This window comes from Acipenser ruthenus, chromosome 5 (assembly GCF_902713425.1).
Source record: "Acipenser ruthenus chromosome 5, fAciRut3.2 maternal haplotype, whole genome shotgun sequence".
Taxonomy (NCBI): Eukaryota; Metazoa; Chordata; class Actinopteri; order Acipenseriformes; family Acipenseridae; genus Acipenser; species Acipenser ruthenus.
This window is the reverse complement of record NC_081193.1, coordinates 40,828,977-40,850,853: the sequence shown is the minus strand read 5'-3', so window position 1 is coordinate 40,850,853 and position 21,877 is coordinate 40,828,977. Positions and strand designations below refer to the sequence as shown.

Below are 21,877 nucleotides of genomic sequence, written 5' to 3'. Positions count from 1 at the left end.
ATTACAATTTTTTATGTAACATACTCTATTATTTCATAATAAAAGCATAGCGTACTTATTATTGGGACTGTATTTGGTAGAAGATGAATGCTGTGCTACTGTGGTTCAGTCTTCACTCTTGAAATTTACCTACAAGAGAAAACACAAAATTATATTATTATTCTATAACATTGCGATTTTTACACTGATTCTGATGACACTTTACTGTTATGCAAATGTTTTTTGTTTTTTTTTTCTAAAAGGGGGTCATATCTATGAGAATGTAGCAATACAGTAAATCTTATAAACCTAAAATTCATATGTACTACACTGCTGCATTCAGAGCAAGGCTGAATCCTTCATGATGCATCTTCTCCACTCAACAAGGTATTCACTATGCAAGGCACATACTGTTTGCTACAATCCTAATTAGTGCCTGTGAATAACCACTTTTTTAAAAACATAAGCTAGAATATATGTATTATTTTAAGAAATGTCAAATGCTTTACAGATGGGATTTACTGCTTAATGCATCACTTAAATCAGGTGATGCTGTATTTTATGGAAAAACAAAACATACTGTATGCAACGTCTTACTGGATGCCAGTACGTACACAAGATCAGAAATACGTTGTACAATAGTCACATTCAGTTTGAATACTACCTTTTCATTTGAAACTCCTAAACTAATTAGTAGCAAATCAGTAATGCAATTACAAATGATAACATCTATACACGACACAAGCACTTTAATTATAATTTTCTAGAGTCTGAACTCATAAAAACACATCATAATTTAATAATATAAATAAATAAACAAATAATAAAAAAAAACATTAGGTCTTCACAAGATCTGATCTGGCCCAACTTTCTTAAATTTGATGTTACGCGTACTGTACGCATGACACTGAACTGAATCGGCCAGGACAAACACTCTGAATGTACTTTTTAAGAGAACCTGTCAAGCGATAGTGTCTATTTTTCTTTCTAAAAATGACTTACTGTACAACATGTATGTGTCTAAGACTACACATGTACAAGATTGACAACACCCAGTATGATTGGGGTGAATTTAGATGATTTTCTAAAAGCAGATTGTGGTCTGCTATTTCTTTTTAAGTCAACAATTTGCAGCACACTGCAGCCAAATAATAAAGCACTTGCTTTTGTCCAATTATTCTACATGTTTTACTTTGACAGTACTGTAAAGAGTTTTGATTGTTCTAGCTCAAGATGCAGTCTAAGTTGTGACTCAGTGATAGCCAATCTGCCCACTCAGTTCCTCAAAAGACACAAAAGGTGTAAAAATAGCTTGTCAAAGACAGCAAGTATAACGTAAGCAAGCAGATGAACGTGGGTGTTCAAATAGCGCTCTGCTGCTGAAAAGGGCAAACTATTAAGAGACCACTAGCTTTTTTTTGCTTTGTTCTTACTGGCACATTCTATCCATTTTTTTTGTATGACAAATGACACCTGACAAGATGTACTTGCTTCTATGATTACAAAATTGACAAAATCTCCTGTGCCTTGGCTGGAACAAGGAAATAACATGATGTCTGGTAAGCAAAGCTTAGGACTAAAAATAGAGGCAGAAGTACCACTGATATTTATAGCTCCTGAAACATTAACTTTCCTGTTTATTTCTATTGTAATCAGCCATCCTTCACACAAGTTACTTGCTGAGAAATACCAGAACAGTGTAAAAACCTAAGCTGTAGCTAAGGTTTAGAACTATTTATAGGCAAATGGAACATTTTCAGTGGTTAACTAAGGAGACACAAAACACTGCTGCCCCGTCTATCCTGTAGCGAAAAGGTTAGCAGTGAAGTTGTTTCCAGAAAACAAATGACCAAATGTTTCAGTCTTTAGAGGTTAATATATTAAAATGCATTTCCAAGAAATAAGGGCCTCCCCTGCATCTAACATGGGATACAGGCCCAATGTTCTTGGCCAGAAGCATTAGTTCAGCAGAGAAAATCATTCAGCTCTACCACTGCAAAATAACCAATTGGCTTAGCGATTAAAATACAGTAGGTGCCTTTGGATTATAAATCTGGGAGTTTAATTCCCAGCTAGAGTGGATACAGTCTAGACATGAATATAAAGGCAGTGACTGCGACTAAATCATTGAAATGAAACTCTCAATAATTGTTCTAAAGAATCCTTCACAAATGGATAAGTACTTACCTAGAGATGTAAAACTCGAAAGAGTGACAAAGACAAGCATCTTAAGCGGTGGATAATTACTACAGTATGCTTGTCCCTTGGCAATGTATTTCACAAAATACATTCAAGGCAGAGATATCCAAGCTAAGGATACCAAGATCTCCGTCCCACTCAACTACTTTGTGTTGTCAGCTCAGCTGGTCAGAAACGACTTAATATATTTAACAGGTTTCAAAGAAGAACTCCAGTCAAATACGTACGCCCATGAAAAATAAATGTTGAAAAGGAGAAAGCTCAATAACACATTACAGCTGGCAGTAGCATGAAAAAGCGGGTCACGATGACCAACTCCATTGTTTGTAAATTAGTAACCCAAAACAAATTCCCATCCATAGGTGTTCTTCAGATGTATCCATCAAAAGCTCTTATCAAATGTAATACTGTGAAAAGGAAGGTGGGTCAGGAAAAACCTGTCTCTCGTTCTTGCACGGCTGTGTTCAGCTGGGACGCGTAACGCTAGGCAAAAATATGAGCAGGTAGGTCCACCTAGCTCTGAGCTGATCAGGAGGTCCGGATTGGCTGGGGAGCATGCCCGGGGAGGGTGCGTGCAGCTCAAAGCGACTGCACTGCCATGCAACACAGAGGGGCACTTTGCTTACATTCAGGAGGAAAGCATCCACTCTGCAGGATAACCACTACGGAACCCTTCAACTGCAAGACGGTGCCTGTGAAGGCTCTGCTCGGCCAGGACCATCGCAACGACCCGCAGGATGTTGATCCCAAACATTGTAGAGTCGGTTTGCGTAGTATATTACGTTCCTTCTCTTTTAATGAGGCTAGCGCTCACCTTGTATGGCAAACTTTTATTTTTAGCTTTGTTTTGTCTTGTTTTCTTTATTAAATCTGACACTAGGGCTTCCATTGCTGGTAACCTAGTGGCAGTGTGTGTGTAAAATAAATATGCGAGCCAGTGCGGCATGTCAACACCCAGTGTTCTGTGTCTGCCTTATTATTAGTCAGTGATGACCCACACATGTAACAAGTCCCCCTGTTCCAGGAAGTCACAGTAAAATAACTTTGTGTAACAAAAGTCCATTATAACTGAGTTTGATAAAATCTGGGCAAGCAGGAAGAAACAGCCTTCATTCTGAAAATATACAGAAGCCGGCTAGCTGTCATTCTGAAGGTACCGTAGCCCACCTAAGCATAATCAGTGGGTAAGTAAGTTGTATTACAAGATATGGTTAAAGTCTAATAGCCGCTAAACACCAGACGTGATGCGACTTTTCAATCAGGCGGCAAGATGACATGACTGTACACACCTGAAGGGATACAGACATGATGCGTGAGATTCGAAAACTGCCAGATCTATAAAACTATTCAAAATTGCTATTGATAAAACTATGCTCAAGACTCGTAATCGTACATAATCGTCAACATGATGTGGAAATTGAGTGTCTTCTCTGAGTATTTCAACATATATGGCAATAAATCATACATACCAGGCTTATCCAGTTCCTTTGAAATGGACTCCCATATATTAACTTCATAATTGTGATCATCTTTGTCATAAAGCCCTGGGTATTTTTTCCTCCTTTAGATACTGTTTCACCCTGGTGGATACCATGCATTGAAGCTGTTCTGTGATTGCTCAATTCCCTAGTTGTCACGTGAAGAAATGGCAAAAAATACTATTTATTTGTGTAGCCTGTCGTGTCGCCTGTGGTGTGAAAGATATTTATCAAAAGTATAGGTTATATTAATTTTGTCGCATCGCTGCACATTTTTGTTTGTTGCATCGCGTCTGGTGTGTAGGGGCCATTAGGGTGGGAATATTTAGACCCGGTGGGGATAATTAGATGCTCTAGATAGAAATTTCATGTAACACTAAGTAAGCTGATTCAATTGGCCATAAATAATACAGCCTGCTTTGGTGCCAGCCATGGCAACAACCTCTCCTTAAAAAGAACAGCCCTATCAGTCATGCAGTAGTCTTGTCAGCTACTGTATCAGGGTAGTTTGTTATTTTATTCTCTTTACTGTAGCTTCCTAAGATATCTCATGTCAATCTTGACATTAAGACTACTGCAAAATATAGTAACGACACCGTTTCATGTACTTTTACATTGATATTTACAATCTCATGTACTATCAGGCTTAAGCAATATGCAGCACTGTGGCAAAATGGCTTGCAGTGTACAGGTGCAGGAGTGATGCAGTGTTTAAATCAGGAGAACAAACAATTGTAATCCACTCGGAACTGTTTTTTAATTATAATCCTGGTCTGGTGACCAAACAATAATTCCAGGCAATACTAAAATATCTACTCTAGCCATAATCTGCACTAATTCTTTGGCTATTGCAGAGGCACTAGTGGACCTCAATGGATCTGCTTCCGGGTATGGCGTTGCATAATCTACCACCACTAATAAATGTGTAGACCCGGAATCAGAAGGTAGCAAAGGGCCCACTATGTCAATTGCAATGTGTTCAAAGGGGGTGAAAATAATCAGCAGTGGAACCAAAGGGGTGGGGCACACTCGACCCGGCGCTACTCGCTGGCAGTCTGGGCATGTGGCTACATATTTCGACACATCAGTATGAAGTCCTGGCAGAGACCAGGGAGTCTTCAAAGTCCTTGGCCAATTTCATGGCTTCTTCCAGGGTGTCGGGGTTGTGGCACCGTATCCAGGCTTGGGTTTCGGTGCCGACCAGATGGCAAAACTGCTCCACTACAACCGCCTCCCCCATTTGCAGATTGGTCTTCTTGGCGGGGGTCAGCCAGTGTACCGTGTGGTCACACAACCTTTCCACGACCACTCTGGGGAGTATATCCAGGGACCTTTGGTACTCCCTGAACCACACTCAGTGAGTCTCTGCGTTGATGTTGAGGCGACGCAGGATGGCAAGTTTCACCAGGTCGTAATTTGCAGCGTCTGTGTCGCTCATTGCCTGGTATGCTGCCTGAGCCTCCCCGATTAAATAGTACACGCACAATACACAAAGACTGTCACCAGTCCTGGGTGAGTACTGTAGTGCTTGTGGTGCAAAATACAATTAATTGTGGTAACAAGTGAAGTGATGTCCGAGTTTGTGCTGGCCTCTGGCGACAGCTCCGGACGTGTTTAGCCGTCTACTAAATAACAAGTAACAGTTACAGACAAGACAAAACAAACAAAACATTCGCGCATGATATAACACAGGTCCTTCTGGTCGATTCCTTAACCAAAACGAAGGAACAGATTATGTTGCTTCGTCCCCTTCTTGTACCGTCACACATGACCCCTTGGTAAACGATTGCTGTCACAAGCACCATTTTCAGTTTTACTCATTGACGTGTAAAAACAAAAACCTGAAAGCCCCTTTAAGAGCCTTTGCTTTTTCTATTTTTTTTTTTCTTTACATAATATCAATTATGGGTCATGGTGTAAAACAAAACCACTAGTGCAGCCGTGTTGGCTTCCAGTAAGTTCATTATGCAATGCTATTGCTCATGTTAAGTCAAGATGCTATTAGCATTTAAAAATGGCGCCGGGTTCTGTGCGCGCAGTCTTTTTATACCCTCGGGGGCGGGCATGACTGAGCAGCTTTGATATATTTTATTCAGGTTTCGGGTCTTTAGGAGGTAATGGTTACATTTCGTACTTGAAAGGGAAATATTGTGATGCATCCTGACAACACCTGCTCTGTAATTCACACGAAGGCTTTGGACAGAATCTGATTGAAATGGATGACATTCCTATAAGGAGAGAATCATACTGCAGCTAGTGGAGAGATCTGTATGACTCAGACTAATTACATAAGACAAAACATCATATGAACAGAATATCCATTCTGACAGGCTCATTTGGTTTCCATAGTTCCACTCCTACCATCACAGTCAAAGAAAATAATCCCCCCCCCCCCCCCCCCCATTCACCTGCTGTAAGTATGTGAGATGTGTTCTATGGTTTGTTTTTCAACACAATTACATATTGAGGGTAGGTACAGCCTTTTGTAAACAAAAGCTGTAGGCCTCTTCTGCACAGTGATGATCTGTTTAGATGTGGGAAGTGCTTTGCCACTGGCATCATTTGTCCTACAGACTGACGCACATCCTCATTGTTGTATTAAAGGCCAAACAAAGTACAAATAGTACTATTACCTAATTCAGCTCAGTAATGATGGACAGGTTTACTGTGAATAGATGACATGTAGTAGAACTTCATTTAGCTAAAATTACCAAAATACAACATCACAAACATAAATGCTTATAAGTACGACTCAACCATCTAAAGTGCCAGTAATTTACTTGCACAGAAAATATTATACAGGATATTCATAAATAAAACCATATTTTTCATATGGTTTTATATTGGGCTTAAGCTCTTTAGGCAACTTGCAAAATGGTTTGGCTATGCACATTTTCAGGATGCATCAGTCAAACTTTTTGAGAGTCAACCCCTTAGAGTGCTAAATCAACTTCTAATTAGAAATCCTTATATACAAGTATGACAAAGAGTACTGAATGTATCATGCGACAGGGTCAACATTTTACTTCCAGTTCAAGCAATATAATTACTGTTCAATATATATTTTTACTCCAAGCGAAAACTGTGTAAAAATCAAAGGAGCACTTAATACTAGTGCAAATAAAATGGTATAGTAGAAATGCAATGTTAAAGGAACCATGTCAGTTGTTTTACAGTTGCTTCAAGCAGGTCAGTATTTTTATTAACTTGTGGATTACAAGACTATTAAATTGTGAAAGTAGATTTGTCTATGTATGCATGCATGTGTGTGGGGGTGTCAGCTTTGGTATGGCACAAGCATATGGTCCAGTGTTGAGGCATACACAATTTTGATAAAATATGTATTTAAAGGCTTACATTTGTATTTTTTAGAGGGTTACTCCAGAGGGGAGGAGGGCAAATTTGTTTTAGCCTCTGCTTGATGCTCTGCACCCACAGCCAGTGTTGCCAAGTCTCACGAGAAAAAAAAAGCAGCACTGCCTTTCAAAACAAGCCCAACACAAGCCCAACCCATTTCAGAGGGATGGGATTGGGGGTGTTTATACAAATTCCATATTTTTTCTAAGGACGTGTATATACATTGACACCAGTCAAAAACCCAAAACCACTCTTACAACCATTTCTTAACTGTTGAAGTCACGTCACCTATTACAAAAAAACCTGCAAAAATTAAAGTGACTCTCAATAAAAACAATCCCAATTCCGCTTATTATCAGCGGACTTGGCAACTGTGCCCACAGCCTTTTAAATGTAGCTACATACTGTACAATGTGTAATACAGATGCTTGTGACAGTGGCTGCAACACCCCCGTGTGTACATGTGTACTGAAAAGCCAACAATCTTGAAAAGTGCATGTATGCTGTTACATTCAGACATAATATTGTATCTGAAAATGATCCCTGTACCATGGCCCTGTGTTCACTGCTCTAAGGTGACTCAAAATACTTTCTTCTCCTTGTCACACCAGGTTAATACAGATTGGTAACAACTTAAGGTGAGCTCGTTAAAAGCTAATTTAATTTTAAAGATGTACACATCGTGCAAAATGCTGGGCTCATCACAGATCTGTTTTTCAGCTTCAGTGTGAAAAATTACAAGTGGCAGATCAATATCTTTCCACTTTCGCTTGTATTTTTCAGTTAAAATGTGTGTCCCTAAGTTGAGCCAAAGCTATGCTTGCCAACGGTTTGTATTTACCCTACAGAGTTCCTTTTTCTCAGGCTCCACAGTAAACTGGTCATTCTCTAGACCCACAAGTCAGAACTCGTATTAAAAGGACTGAGCTGCAGTCTGCATGGATGACGGATGAGAAGGTGTAGATTTTTTTTTTACCTTAACAGTATTTGGAGGACAAAAGAGCCCCAAAAATATACCGTATTCCTTCAAATTTAAGACGCACTCGAATTTAAGATGTAGCCCAAATTTTCCACCCTCAATTTGAGGGAAAAAATAAAACATCAAATAAATATGCATTTACAAAGATACAACCTCAATTAGGGAGGCACTTTGCGGCCGCCTGCTATCACACAGAGCGTTACAGTTATGTGCTGCTTCTCATTTCCAGTCGTGATTACTCACACGCATCACTATACTGTACTCTAGTTTAAGATGCAGGCCATTTCTGAGAAAAAAAAAAATGGTTTAAAAAGTGCGTCTTAAATTCAAAGGAATACGGTAACCCTCCCTGACAGAAAACATGTGGGAATGTGGCTGGGGCCTTAATTGAATAATTGATGGTTAATTGGTACCGTATTCCTTCGAATTTAAGACACCCTCGTATTTAAGACGCAGCCCAAATTTACTACTACAAAACTGACACGAAACAGTGTTGTTGTAGATTAACCACAGAGCTTGTTTATTGTGCTGCGCACTGTATAATACTTGGATGGCATCTCTGTTGTACACACACCACTCACTTATGACATCACACATCCTGGCAACAGCAAGCACGACACAACAATCCACAGCATCAGGCAACATGTAAGCCAGCAACCACAACAGCATTGAACATTGCTTTGCATGTTGAAAAATACGGGAGTCTGATCAGCATTTTTGATCTATCAAAGCTGGTACTGTTTGTTAGAAAGGCTGAAATTGTAAACGTTTTTCTTGGTACTCCTCAGGAAGCTTGCTTTGTTTTTTCTCAGCATTGTCACGTTGCTGTTTGTGTACTCGGGTAGTCATGTTTTTTGTTGCCGATTTTAATACATGCATCGCTGTACTGTACTTGAATTTAAGACGCAGGTGATTTTTGAGAAGCAAAAAATGGTTAAAAAAGCGCGTTTTAAATTCGAAGGAATACGGTATTTAAGGAAGGAAAAATCCTTTGTTTGCTGGTGGTGTGTAGGTGAATGTAACCTGTGTTAAACTGTGCAGTGAGGTGCAGGACAGTGGTGTGCTGTGTGTATCGGTCTGTGAAGGTGACTGCCCAGCCTGACATCAGTGTGTATTTTAACTGCAGGCGCTTTAAATGCAGTTTCTAGACTCTCAAGCTCATTCTTGATGCTGTCCTGCTACATATGGCATCAGGTGGGATAGCGACCCCTGGAGACAGAGTAGGACTGCAGTTTAAAAAAAAATATCTATATAGAAAAAATGGATCTTAATAAAGACTGGGACGACCAGCAACGGCGGTGAGAAGCTGAAGGGGCTCCGTGATGTGGAGTCTGCGGGAGTTTGGGCACCTCAGGGAAGAGTGTCCCTACGAAGACCCCTGCTTCATGGAGGCGTACCATAGGGATGAGGTTGAGTTCCCTGAAGAGTGGCTCCGCCTAAAGACACAAGAGCAGCTGCCTGCCCAAAAGCCAGAAAAGGGCCTCTCTGCTTCCCAAGCCACCTGGGATGGTGGTTTAGACGCCTTCCTCGCAATCTGGAGGACCAAGGTTGGTGTCTCACCTGTGGAGTGTTTGGGCACCCGACAGTGTGTTTACCGCTTCAGGGTGAAGAGGAGTTGCCACCTGCCTGAAAAGGAAAGAGGAATAGGGATGGCCGCTCCCAGAGGCAGACAACCGCCGGAGGGACCAGCACCGCTGTCAGCATTGGGGCCACCCTCTGTAGAGGAGTCACGACAGGGGAAATGTCACTCGGGCTTAGAAAGGGGGTTAAACGGGCACCCCCTCACAGAATCTCAGGGGTAACCACAGGGGTTAAACAGGCACCCCCTTACAAAAGTCCAGGGGTAACCACGGGGGTTAACCCCTGACCGAAGACCCAGGACCACCTCAGCCACAGGAGGAGGCAAGGGGACCACTTCCATCACCACCCCGACCACCACCCCTATGTCCTGACCCGGTGCCTATGGTCCTGAGACTTCGGCCTGGGCTCCCAGAAACCCGACATTTGTGTCTGGACCTCTGGTCACTGGGCTGAGCTCCTGGGTCAATGCATCACCAGGCACAGTCGGTTGCCATGTCTGCTGCTCTGCTGCCCTTGGTTGACCAGATGTCGCTCCACGGGTGCCGGGGCTTGCACCTCCGCCGGCTGCTGCACATGCCCAGTCACAAACCTGCGCTCCTGACGCCCCATCCATGTTGCTTGGGTCCCGTCACCGGTTCTGCAACCCACCCACAGGAATCCAGATGGGGAAAGATGGACATGGGGGAGGGGGTTGGTATTTCAAGGGGGGAGGTGGCCTGTTGCGGCCATGTGTGCTGCGCACACGAGGGGAGGTGTGTGGTGGGGCGAAAGCCCTAAATGTAAATAGTGTGTGTGTGTGTGTGTGTGTGTGTGTGTGTGTGTGTGTGTGTGTTCTAAATATAGGGTTGGCAGGGACGGCATTAAATCCTTCCTGTCAGAAAACATGTGGGAATGTAGCTGGGGCCTTAAATGAATAATTGATGGTTAATTAGGCTCCAGCCAAATGGTATTTAAGGAAAGAAAAATCCTTTTGTTTGGTGGTGGGGTGTAGGTGAATGCAACCTGTTTTAAACTGTGCAATGCAGTGCAGTGCAATGCTGTGTGTAGATACTCTGTATCGGTCAGTGAAGGCGACTGCCCAGCCTGACATCAGGGTATATTTAGTGTTCTTTTCTTTAAACCTTTTATTTTGGCCACCGTGCCTCTGTTTGTTTGTTCCGGTGTTTTTGTTTGTGTAATAAACATGCAAATACGTACTATAACTGCAGTTTCCAGCCTCTGAGTCTCATTCCTGACACTGTCCTGCTACACGTTGCAACTGTGAACCAGACAACATTTTTATTGTACTTTTTCTCTACCCGTCAACTTCACAGCTGCTGCTGTTTACGTTTCCTGTAGCACTAGAAGCTACATATCACTCGCCCTATGTAAAGCAGAAAAAAAACTTCACGTTGGTCTTAATTGATGATGAAAAGTCATATTTTTACAATGGCCAAACTTGAAACCATTACTGAGCTAGCCTTCATTAAACTTTCCACAACATTTTACAGAAATGTCAGGAAACAGCTGCACTGGTGCTGATTCATTGTCTTTATCACTGGCACCATGGCCCACTTGACTATACTCCACATACTCTACATGGCGTTTCTTAAGGTTTCAACTACTTTTGTACTTTCATGAGCTAGCTTGAACTTTATAGAAACATACCATTTGTGACCAGTTGTAAAGCCATGTAACTTTAGGAAAAAGATTGTTTCCTAAAAACATCAGCTGTGTCTACCTTGGACTGAACTTAATACAGCTTTAGGTCTGCAGGCAATTTATATCTGTCAATCTGAAAGCAAATTTTGTTCTATAAAAACCTGACGAAAGACTTGCAGCATTTGTATTACACCATGTGGATACAAATCTATCAAACAGGGCATTGTACATTTCTGGCTAAAACAAGTGGAACAGTATACCTCATAACTTCAAGTATGTAACCGCTGAAATTCTATAAAGTGAAGGTGAGTGCAACCATCTGGAGTGTACTGGATGGGGTTTAGGGCTGAAAGGTCCAAACAGCTGCCGGTGTATGTGTCTGTAACCCCTGTAGAAATAAAACAGCATGCGGTACACAAGGTACACCTAACTGTATGGAACTTTCAAAGACAACATGAAACATATTGGGTTCAGCATTAGGAATCTAAAAGCAAATTATTACATTCACTACACCCAATAATATAACTAAGAAGAGAAGTTTTGTAACCCAGGACTGGGTGTAGGGCTAGTGCAAGTTTCAAGCCCTGCTACATTAACAGTACAAGACTATGCTCTTTTCCGTTTTGAGCCATTACACAATGTGAGCTGGAAAGAAGTACAAGGCATAAGCCCAACAACATATTTTAAAGATATGCACCAGATAGTGTATTGAGAGGATCCCCGTCTACCTGCGCTGTTCTTTGTTGACACTGACAGAAAACCAGGTCACAGATACTGAGAGTGAAACAGATGTGGAAATCTTAAGTAAATGCAATTCAACAGCTCATTGTAGTCTTGTTTGTTCTTGTTTGCCGCAGTCATTTACCTTCTATATACAACATAATACATGAGATAACCATATGTAGGCTACAGGTACTTATGTGCAGAACTGGTTTGTCATAGACATTTGCCAACAAATTGCCTAAAATAAATTTTTAACTATCAGTTTTGTTCACAGTAAATAAAGTAAGTTATTATTAATATTAGCTTACCTCATCTCCTGTGTGGGAATTTAAATGAAGCATCCCACGTCCTTTTTAATGCACTGTATAATATAATTGCACCCACTCAAATGAACTGATCTCTGAATTGCAATCTGTTTAATAACATAACCTAATATTTGCAATGTTTCACCAAAAAATTGCGACTTGCTAGTTAAATGCAAACATTTTACCACAGTTAACAGAACCAGACTTGTCAGTAGAAACGTAATTCTACTGGTAGATTGTTAGTGATATTTGTGTACAGTACATACACGGCTAAATCAGATGAGTATGGTTGCTTACAGTAGTTTGTTTCATAATAGAGGTATGAATGGGGCTGTGTTGCTCTTTCGAACGATTGGAATTCTGCTTCCCTCACCAACTGTTCTTATCCTCAAAGAGCATTACCCAGGTATCTCTCAAACACAGCAACAACTTGGTAAATTCATTTGAATTTCAATGCGAGAGGCTGCACTGTGTAATGAACTCACAACCTTAACATGAACAGGGTCAGCTACAGTACTAGCATCTTCTGTACAGTATCTTTCTGTCAAACCAAAAGCAAAGACTGGATGGAGTATAAATCAGGATAGACCTTTTGTCAGGGTCCAAGATAGCACCTACCTCAGGGGAAAAGCCAAAAATAAGCCCCCAGGATGCAAAAGGTGTATTTAAATGCTATGTGTTATTTTCATGTTGTCACTGTAAGCAAAACAAACCACCCATGTGTTATTCCAGATGTACCTGGATTCAGTACCAAGGTTACATATTCTCTCCCAGACTGCTCTATATTGATTCAGTTTAAAAGAGCATTCAAATTCAATGATGACCATTTAATGTGGTGCTTTATAAAGCATGTCCCTGCTACAATTCCTTTACCATTACTGAACAATTACTGTCATCCAATATAATTTGAAAGACTAATGAGAGCCCCTGGCTGGACTGATGATGTTACTAAAAGCAATACCTTTAATTTGTTTCAGTCTCTGCATCATAAAACCAGGATTAAAAATAGCCCATCTGATGCTCTATTTTTTCATGAACAATTTCATATAAATGAGATTCGATACATATGACCTTTTCAGAACTGTCAGATGTACCTTCTGCAGTCTAAACAATAAAATCATTTCCATGAATTTGCTACGGTTTGTTGATTGCCGTTTATGCAAAGAAAATGCGTATTAGAGAAACATTTACCAAACCAATAGTTTAGCCTCTTTGGATTCTCCCAACATCAACTGAGCTGAAATTAACAGTAGATAAGACTTCTAAGTCATGTTTCCATCAGCATTATGAAATCAGTCCAAAAACTCAATCTCACATTGTCCCAGTATCAAACTGGGTACTCTACAATGCAATCTGCAGTTGGATGTTACACAAGATCAAAAAAAAAAAAAAACATTTTTAAAATTTGATATAATTGTACTTTATGAATGAATTCAGCTATCTCCAATATTTTCCTGGTTGCATAATAAAATCACAGCCCTCTGTTCTCTGTTCCAAACCCATGGTTTAAAACCTGCATTTAGTGGCTGGCATATTGAAGTTTCATTACTTCCTGCATCAGAGCCCATTTTAAGACACTGAAAATAGTTACCATATTAAATGAAGTTACCTAGAGTTATCATTCTAGCGCAGAAATAATTAATACCTCTTATTATTATTAATGTTTTAGCAGACGCCCTTATCCAGGGCGACTTACAATTGTTACAAGATATCACATTATTGTTACATACAATTACCCATTTATACAGTTGGGTTTTTACTAGATCAATAAGCTACTAACAACCAAACGAGCAAGATGGGCTGAATGGCCTCCTCTCGTTTGTAAACTTTCTTATGTTCTTATGGAGCAATCTAGCTAAAGTACCTTGCTCAAGGGTACAGCAGCAGTGTCCCCCACCTGGGATTGAACCCACGACCCTCCGTTCAGGAGTCCAGAGCCCTAACCACTACTCCACACTTTTTTTATTTAAAAAGATTAAGCTTGTCTTTGTTCTCTGTATAAAAAGGCAAGCTCTATTTTAATCCTGGAACACAAAGGATTTGTATATTAAGGGGGCCGTGTGGTCCAGAGGGTAAAGAAAAGGGCTTGTAACCAGGAGGTTCCCGGTTCAAATGCTGGCTCAGCCTGAGCAAGTCACTTAACCTCCTTGTGATGCATAGTTCACATACCCTAGTCTCTGTAAGTCACCTTGGATAAAGGTGTCTGCTAAATAAACAAATAATATATATATATATTAGTGGTCATGTCCATTGATGGTGGCAGTATGCACAATGTTTTACAGTTCAATGCATATTTCTGCTTTGTTGATAACTAAAACTTGTCTACAAATACCATGGGGTAAGATCTGTAAAATCTGATAAAAAAGCATTTTGATTCACTTCACAGCACAGAACGCCCAGTTACACTGGGCATGTTATACTTGCCACAGGAAGCCTATGTAGTGTATTAGGCCATGTGTCTTCATTCCAATCAAATTCTTAAAAAAGGGATGACCAACACATTATGTGAAGTGCTCTATTCTAAAAGTTCAATATTTTGTGTTTGTCTCTTGAGGTCAATGAAATCTTGCACATCAATAAGACTGCTGATTTTAAAATTGAACACTGAGGATGTAGCCCCCAATCCCTAACAGATTGACCAAGCTATTTCTTAGTATCCATGCCCTCCTGACAAATACCGTTAGTATATACCAACTTTAGTTATTAGAATAACAGTTTTTTGTAACAAGTGTTTCCACTTTTCCAAAAAACCCAAGGTGACGTGCAGTTTCCATGTCACTCAGCAGTACACTTTCTCAGCAGAATAACTTCCACCACTGGGTTAAACTACATGATGAGTTTTATTAAACTCGTACTTTCAGTGTCTATAATACTTTTTCACACCCTCTATACATTTTTATGTTTCTGTATACACCACTACAATAACTCAGTACATGGAACTTTGTAGTTAGGGAGATTACATTAAGATGCATATAAAAGAACTATGGTAAATTCTCATGGTAGTAATTTGGCATGCTTTTAGAGTTTGAATTGAATGAGGGAATGCATTTTTAAATTTAAAAAATGTATTACCATCATGACCATTAGCGGTTTACCAAGACAAGTTTGGATAAACTTAAACAGAACGTCAATGTGGCCTAGCCCTCAAAAGCTCACACAATCCTTTGATGTTGTGGTAAGTGACAAGTAAAATGCATGACACTAGTATGTTTTTTTTCCTTAATAAAAAACAAGCAAAACCAAAAAAAAAAAAAAAACCCCACTAAAAACATATAATTAACATCAGAGTTCAATTGAGTACAAACAAGTTTAACAAGGATATCTGGCATGAGGAAATTGATTTGCAATTGATCCAGTTTAGTGGGAGAAGAATGTTGGACAGGGTACAGCTTTATCCAGGGCTTTCTTTTTTTATGACAGACAGCCACCTAAGCAGATATCATACATTGTTGTGTGACTTTCCTATTGCAACAACAACTCCCATTAATAATGTAAACTGGCACACACATCATTCCAACAACAGTGCAAAATTGAACAAGATTGTTTTTAGACATATTATTTGATATACAGATAGATTGTCAAATTACCAAAAGTCAAAAGAAAGTAAGTACATTCCAAATAAAATTGCTGAGATAATACATTTGCACACAGACTGCCACAACATCACAAATAATGTTATATTTATCTATCCTGTATTTTAAAAACTAGTACAGTAAGTCCATTTTATATTTCTGATAAAGCATAATCTATGGGTTTTGTTACTTGGCTTTTCAACCTTTCATCTCTACAGGCCTTTGTTTGAATCAGGTCATAAGTGAAATTAAGTTTGGAGATATCAGCTAAGTCCTCAGTGGGCAGCAGTCCAAACATAAACTCACCGGGACCTTTGACAAAACTGAAAGTGTGTTTTATTTGCTGTGAAGATGCCAAGGACTAAACATTAAGAGTTGTCACTCATGTCAGAACTACCAGGGAAGCACATAGTGTACAGTGTCTGCCCATCATTTTAGAATAAAAGTCATTGTGTTTAATAGCACAACTCTGTATTGTGCCTTGAATTCACATTACTCTTCAGGAGTGAATGAAAAACAGTTCCCAAGACAACTAGAATCCAAAGCAGGCAACGACCTATCACTGTGTCTTTTATTTATTTATTTATTTTCCCATTTCTACAGACATATAACCTATAGTGCACCCAATACCATTTTAAAACAGATTTGAGACAAGAATAGAAAAGATCACAACTATTAACTAATGTATTAGTATTTACATACAGTAGCATAACAAAATATAGCATTACAGTGTTTAGGGGTATGGAATAAATAAGTGTCTGACAACAGATTTTTAGCTGTAGTTTGTGCATATATACAAAACACATTTGCAAAACATAAAAAAAGAACTTGACAGCTGAATTTGGCAAGCCTGACGTCCAGTAATTATTAACTGATTCATTGTGGCTTTACTGTTTTATCACCTTGGTAGAGGAAACACTTCTTGTTAATGTTTACAATAAAAAGTCCATGATTTCCTTTCAACTTAAAAATCCAGTATCACAGTTTAACCTTCATAGTTTTGTACATGCAGCCTTTTTCAATTATAAACAAATTCATTTTACAGTACCTTAAAAAGTTTCTGTGGTGAGTTTTGCCGTTCTCTCATTTTCCCATTTTGGAGAGACCCGTCTGTTAATTGTTTTACCTGAGCAAGTCCTTCATGCATTTTCAATTTACCAAGATTTACCTGCTCACCGCAAGAAATAACAAATTCAAATACTGTCACCTTATCAGTGGAGGAAACTACGACACTTGGGTTAGCTTTTTTTGCTAAAATGATGGGTAACGGAATAAGTTCTGAGTCATATTTGTTATAAACATTTGCTAATTATTTATTACGCTATGCATTTTCAAGACCTGTGGTCCTGATCACAGTCAAGAATAAAAGGAAAAATAAAATATAAAAAATAATGTCTAGTCTACTTACACACTAGTCAAAGCCACAGTTACAGCCCTAAATAATAACAACAACACCACATTTATAAAAAATAAATAAATAAATGCATGCTGTTCTGTTTCATTTCTTACAGCCACAATATATAAAACATACTTTTGGGAAATTTCTCAGCGTTGGTTGATATTTTAATAATTCAGATGCGTGCTGGTCTTTTTTTTTCTTTTATTACAGTAAAGTTACCATAACATAAAGAACGAATAAATGAATAAATAAATTATGTAAAATTCCGGAATGACATTTTGGAATGACTAGTTTTCTGGTTAGGAATAGGGCATGAGATGACAACTGAACACTATTTCTGGCCTCAGCTCACAACCACAGCAGCCTTGGTACTTAATTTACTGTATACAATCACCATGGCAGTAGACATATTATAAAAATTTAAAAATGCTGTTTAATAAACTGTGTCTAAAACCGAAAGCCATTGAGTTAATTGAGCCCAGATGATGCTGCTGCACGTGACGCCAGCCAGACTGTACCCTAACAACCTGAGCAGGTAGTCTGTCTGTTGGTAAAAGTTAGCTTGGGGAACTCTCAAGTGAGAATAATAGGTGCATATATTGACTTTTATTTTGTTGCACATGCTACTACCTGACCGGAAAGAATGAATATTCTAATTTTGGAACTGCAGCCAAAAATGTAAACATACTACCAAGCTTCGGGATAAATCGGAGTTGCCTGAAACGCTTCATAATGCTGAAAAAGTACCGAAAATTTTTTAAGTCATCTGGGTAGATAGGATAGGTCCAGTACACCTTACAGGTATTGTTACAACTTATATGGACGTGATACTGGCTCATTAATAAAAACGTAAATAACTAGGCTGGCCAATATTGCTATAGTAAACATATAGGATATCACTTATACAGTTACCAGTGGTTAAAGAAAGGGGCTTGTAACCAGGCGGTCCCCAGTTCAAATCCCAGCTCAGCCACTGACTCATTGTGTGACCCTGAGCAAGTCACTTAACCTCCTTGTGCTCCGTCTTTCGGATGAGACGTAATTGTAAGTGACTCTGCAGCTGATGCATAGTTCACACACCCTAGTCTCTGCAAGCCGCCTTGGATAAAGGCGTCTGCTAAATAAACAAATAAGCAGAACAATAATAACAATAATAATCAAAAAACACAAAATAAGCATGGCTTAACAGTTAAAACACATCAATGCTAAAGTACTGCATCTGTGGTTTAAGACCAAAAACCTCTCACCAGAAGCCACAACCCTGAGTCTGTGAGGTACCTTGTTCAGAAAGTAAAAGCTTTCAGACCTGTCACTGGCCACTTTACTCCCATGTACACTGAAACCATAGTAACAGTACTTGTCACATGCACCTGCACTAGAAGTTAAGGACTTCAGAACATTCTACCTTTTCAGGAGGACAGACACTATTGTCATTACTGTAATATACTGCTCTTTATCTGCTGCAGAGCAGACTGCTGTTGCCTTGTTGAAAATGTATTGCATTATTTATGTAAGTATTTATTTATTTATTTACTGAAACAGGCCTCGTTATGGTGAGGGTGCTGGCATGACAGCAGCAGACATAAACAAGCATCACAACACTAAAACAGCCCATATCACAAAAACACAGGAGCTCAGGATTGTTTACACAGCGTGATTTCAAATCAACCGGTTGCAGACTTCCAACATTTACAGAGATCCACAACATATTCCAAACACAGAAGTGATGTTCATTGACTGTGCAATCCAGACTTAGTGCCTTTGCGCTCCTTTGGTTTCATTAGAGGATTGGTTTTTGGAGCAGTATGAGAAGAAAATTCATATGCTTGAAGTCAGTCCCCTAATAAAATATTTTTAATAGGTACATTTACAGGACAGATAGAATAGTACACTCAAATCAGAAATCTATAGCAAGGGAAAAAAGATATGAGACATTCTGAGCACAGAAACAAATAAATAAAATTCAAATAAATTTAAATACAAGTATAAAATGAAGGCAGCAAAATACTAATGTTGGGTCAAAAATGATTTGAATATTCTTTTAAAATGAACATTGGAATATATATATATATATATATATATATATATATATATATATATATATATATATATATATATATATATATATTTTTTTTTTTTTTTTTTTTTTTTTTTTAGCTGAAAAAGGTGAATAACATAGCACTGAATCTCATTATCACTTAATGTTCTTCTATCGTAAACCCAAAAGCAAATATAAAATGCCAGCACATGCTGATGAAAAAAGTCAATAAGAAATGTCTTCCCTGCACCAAGTGCTGTAGTTGTGTCTATGACATCACACTTTATTGATCTCGTTCACATGACAGCAAAATTACGACTCGTATTACTATTCGCGATTACAGGGAATTACTTAAGTAAGTTTCCTTACGGGACACAATCTTTTATTTGAATTATCCTAAGATTATATTTAATATAGTAAAAAAATACTATACTATGCCCAGACTTGTTCTCAGAAATTGCAAAAAAAAAAAAAAAAAGTTAGTTATTCATCTTGTAAGAACAAACTTAGACATATTGTTTCTCCCAAAGGAAGCACAATACATTGAGAAAAAAAGTTGAGTTAATCCAAGAAGAAAAACTACTTTAGTCTTGAAGCATCTCAACTAGCACTACAGATATGTATGTTTCTGTTCTTGCATCTATTCCACCTTAAATCTGTATCAGAGACAGGCATAGACAGAGAGACATTCAAATTACTGTACAGTACATGTCCGCTCTTTTACTTTTATATCTGTCAGATTATGTCCACTCTCAGGGAAACATTCGTAATGTAATGTTGCTCCATAAGCTCATCTGACGACTCACATGAATGCGACTAGTAATGTACAGTAATGTTCTTAATTATACAACAAAGGGCTAATCTTACTGACATGTCACTGCATCGACAGTAAAATTAATACCCCATCTGTTTCATTTTTCTCATATGTCACAGTTTTATAACTGTTTTTTGCTTCACAACTAAGCTAATATTCGGAGAGATAAAATGGGACCTTTATGGTTTTATAATTGAAAGGCTTGAACAACAGTGCACACAGAGCACTGTATGAGTCCCTGTTTTATATAATCCCTCTGTGAATCTGATGATTGACGGTGGGGTCGAAAAGTCAGAGGGCTCTGGGTGCCCGACACTAAAACACTTTATCAAAGATGGCAGAGGGCCAGGAAATACAATACATTTGCATAATACTCCCTTTATTTTCACAGCAGTCTGCTTTTCTTCATTTTCAAACTATCTACTGTAAAACCCAACTTCAGGATGCATGAATATAGAACAATTAAGATTAACGAAAATAAATAATATTTCTCAAAATCACTTACTGTTGAACGCCATGTGATGTTTATTTTGCAAAGTACAACATCGCTTAAGAATTAAGATCTGCCTCATCGACTAGATTCTTAATGTAAAAATCTGTGAAATATTTTGGTGATGATCCCTCATGTTTATTTGCCTTCTTTCTATTATGCACACTCTCTATATAAACACACTCCATGAATCAAAAAGTCTCCACTGTGCAGTGATTTGAAACTAAAGACCCTGAATTGGGAGAAGAGCCCTTAAATGTAATTCCAGTTTTGAATTTTTATTATGGCGCATCTATCCTTTTAATGTCTTTTAAAAACACCAAATAACTGAACAAACATAAACTGTAATAAAGACTATTGATGTTTTGGGCAGTTTGGGCATAAGATAATTGCAAATTTATCTTATTCATTTTTTTATTGTGGTAATTTCGTTAACACTAGAAGCCCCGCGGCAGTTATTTTGGCAGTTTTTGGTTTTAAAATGTAATTTTCTCAAGTCGTGTAACACATATGGGGCTGTGCGTTCCTGTACCTTTCTGTCCATATGTATTAAATATTCTCACAAAGCATGAAACGCGGGAGTGCAGAAATGAAGGAGATATATTACATCATACCTAAAAGCCCCAGGAGCAGTCACATTGACGGCCACACAGAAAACAATTGTATTTTGATTATACAGAATGGTATTCTACTTTATTATTTTTATTTACCAGTCCGCAATGTGTTTAGCTGTAATCAGATTAGTCTCTACTCTCTGCCTGAGTGAATGACTGACAGTCTATTGTTTTCAATCAGCCTTTTGAAGGCTGGCGCCTGCTTGCCAGCTGCGCTGCTTTGGTCAGTCAATTAGCATCGGGTCTAGTGAAAATAAATACCAGAGACCATGGAGTTTTACAACGCAACAAAATATGGAGTTGATGTTTTGGATCAGATGGCACAGAAGTATTCCGTGAAAGCTGGCTCCCGACGGTGGCCTGTTCAGGTGTTTTACAATGTATTGGACCTAGCAGCCATCAACTCCTGGGTACTTTACAAAGAATGCATGGAGAAGAATTTACAATGGAGAGAATATATTTTACAGTTAGCACAGCAACTTTTCTGTGAAAAAATAAATAAAAATAAATTCGACTGTTTTTTATAACTTCTTGTGCTGTGCACTTCTGTAAAATGTTTTTTTTTTCTAAGTTTATTTATCTATGTTGTTCAGTTGCTTTTGCTCATCTTATAAACCGATTGCTGTTGAAAAGTAAAAAATGCATTACTATCATTTCAGTTTTATAAATATGTATGTTGTAAACTGATGTCTGTTCAGATGTTTATTT

General features: G+C 38.6%; 1 protein-coding gene across 4 annotated transcripts in view; it reads right to left on the bottom strand.

Annotated features, from left to right (window-relative positions):
• LOC117402666 (transcription factor HIVEP2-like) overlaps positions 1-21,877 on the bottom strand; it is a 75,345-nt gene that overhangs the window by 14,800 nt on the left and 38,668 nt on the right. For all 4 annotated transcript variants that reach the window (XM_034004036.3, XM_059024191.1, XM_059024190.1 and 1 more), the window contains one exon: positions 56-129. The gene's annotated coding sequence lies outside the window, so the exon portion shown is untranslated. The remainder of the gene's footprint in view (positions 1-55; positions 130-21,877) is intronic.